The sequence below is a fragment of the Leptonychotes weddellii genome, unplaced genomic scaffold (assembly GCF_054177405.1).
Source record: "Leptonychotes weddellii isolate Sample4059 unplaced genomic scaffold, ASM5417740v2 HiC_scaffold_9492, whole genome shotgun sequence".
Classification (NCBI taxonomy): Eukaryota; Metazoa; Chordata; class Mammalia; order Carnivora; family Phocidae; genus Leptonychotes; species Leptonychotes weddellii.
Window position 1 is genome coordinate 5,133 of NW_028066849.1, and position 2,566 is coordinate 7,698.

A 2,566-nucleotide genomic window follows, 5' to 3' on the forward strand; every position below is an offset into this window, starting at 1 on the left:
GGGTCTGTGCCCCATTAAGGGCTGGGGAGGTGAATTCTTCCATCACAAAGAGCTGAAGCCCTGTGGGGCCCAGTGTGGACATATCTATTCCCCCAGTGGATAAGCAGTCTGGTCAAAGAATGTACTGTCCTGCTCCCCAGATTGCTCGTGAGCACTGGCTGGGGAAGAAGGGGCAGGAAGTTGCTATAGACGGAATGGTTCTGTCTCCTCAAAATTCATATGTTGAAACCTGAATCCCCAGTGCATGGTATATGGTGATGGAATCTTTGAAAGGTAATTAGGTTTAGATTAGGTCATGAGGGTGAACCCTTCATGATGAGATTAATGCCTTTTTAAGAAGAGACATGAGAAAGTTTGGTTCTTCTCTCTGCTTTCCATTATGTGAGGCTGCAAGTAGATGGAAAACCAGGAAGCAGGTCTTACCAGATACCAGCCCTGCTGGCACCTTGACTTTGGACTTCCCAGCCTCCAGAACTTGGAGAAATAAATGTTCGTTAAGCCACTCAGTCTATAGTAATTTGTTATGACAGCTCGAGCTGACTTCAGCTCTGGAAAGTCTCACCTTCTGGTCTCAAGTACTGTATATTTGCAAGTACAGCTTGAAATTCATCAAAACCGACAAATACTAATTAGACTTGTCTTTTCAGTCATTATTTCCTTTGTTCCATGGTTGAGAAAAGCAAAGTAGGACAGTGCAGACTATTCTCAGGAGCAAGTACATGGTATAGTCTGGACCCATTGATGTGGGACAGACTGATGGATTCGGGTTGGCTCCCAAACACACAGGGTCTCTCCCTTTCTAGAACCGCAGTAGGCCACACGTCTCCTAGTCTTATGTCCACACCCACCAGGAACAGGAACCAGAGAGGTGTCTTTCAATTAAGCTGACCTTTAGCCCATGACTCCAGCAGAATTAAGGAAGAAGTGTCTAACAACTGACACAGACTTTGAAGCTGAACTTCTAGTGTGACCAACTACAAATATTTGCCCTGGGACTGTCCTGTTTTCCCACTGGAAGTTCTACAACCCAGGAAACCCATCAGGATTGGACAAATCAGGATGATTGGTCACCCTGCCTAGGTTTCGATCCCAGGTCCACCACTTCTTAGCTACATGACCTTGAACAAATATCTGAACTACTCTGTGTCAGTTTCTCCATGTGTAAGATGGGTAGAATAAGAGTACCTGCTCCACAGGGTTGTCATGAAAATTAATATTTCAAAGTACTTAGAACAGTGCTTGGAAAGAGCTGCATAAGTGTTTGTTAATTATATATATATTTACACATAGAGGCCAGCATTTCCTTTGTCCCAGCTCAGCCCACCCTTCTGATCCTTGCTGGTTCAAACCTCTTGCCCTAACTGATCGGCACACAATAAGCAATAGGCTCACAATAAATATTTATTAAAGAATGTCTAACATTTTCTCACACAGGCCTATCCAGGGCTGCTGGAAGGAGGTTTTTGTTTGTTTGTTTGTTTTTCGTTTTGTTTTGCTTTGCTTTCTCTTGTTTATTTGCCAAGGAGTATAGTTAATGCTAAGATTTCAGGCATCCTGCTTACCTATGATGAGCTTTCCTGATATTGTAAAATGAAGCAACTGCAGAGAAGAGAGCGGGGTCCTCTCCTTTGGCAGTTATTTATGGTTCTGATCTGTGGGTAGCCTGAACACAGAGATGCACGCATCAGTCATAAATCGGTCAGCGCTCTGGACACCTGAAGCCTTGGGAGCCTGCAGCGTGAGCTTGGCAGGCTGCTTATGCAGAGAAGTTTGCAGTCATTCACATGCACACACTCAGTCACTTCCCTGCCCTGCCTGGGCAAACCTGCCTGCATTCTGGAGACCTGCCAGGACACATGGGTCTGCCTGCCTGCTGGGTTTCACCCCAGCTGAGTCCTGAGTCAATGGTGGGGCCAGTGGCCGAACCACAGACCTCAAGATGTGCAGGCAAGCCTTGCAAAAGTCTCCACTTCTGCACTGCTTAACCAGCAGCATATGTTTTTTTGGCTAAAAGGTGTTTAAATGAAATCATTTTTTCCATATTACTTTGAAAAGTTTATTTCATCAGCATGAAAATGTTTAATAATATTATTTGGGGGTTTAAAAAAAATAAATCATCATTTTGAAGATGTTTCTTTTTTATTCACTCAGGGAAAAGAACACAGTGATATTTAATCCTTTCCTTAAATGATGCAAGTGACTTCGACTTTAGATGAACAGGGCTTTGGGAATCAAACAGCACGAATGTCTGTGCCAAAATAGAGAAAGGAAGACTTGTTCCCTACAGACCCGTACTGGCGTAAGGTGACTGGTTGGGTTTGGTTTGAGTGATGATTGTAATAAAACAGAGCAGGCCCCCTACCCAGTCAGCTTTGCAAGGTCACTGATGAGCCACTAGGAGAGTATGTGCCAATGCCAGCATCCCAAGGCTGGCAGGTTCTGGAACTATTATAGCTCTTTCTCCAGGGCGCCACATTCCACTGAGGGGGCAAACGCGTCGATGGAGAAGCTTTCTCCGGACCCTGGGGGGCTGGGCCAGGGGATTCAGTCTCCGGCCTCCCCTTTC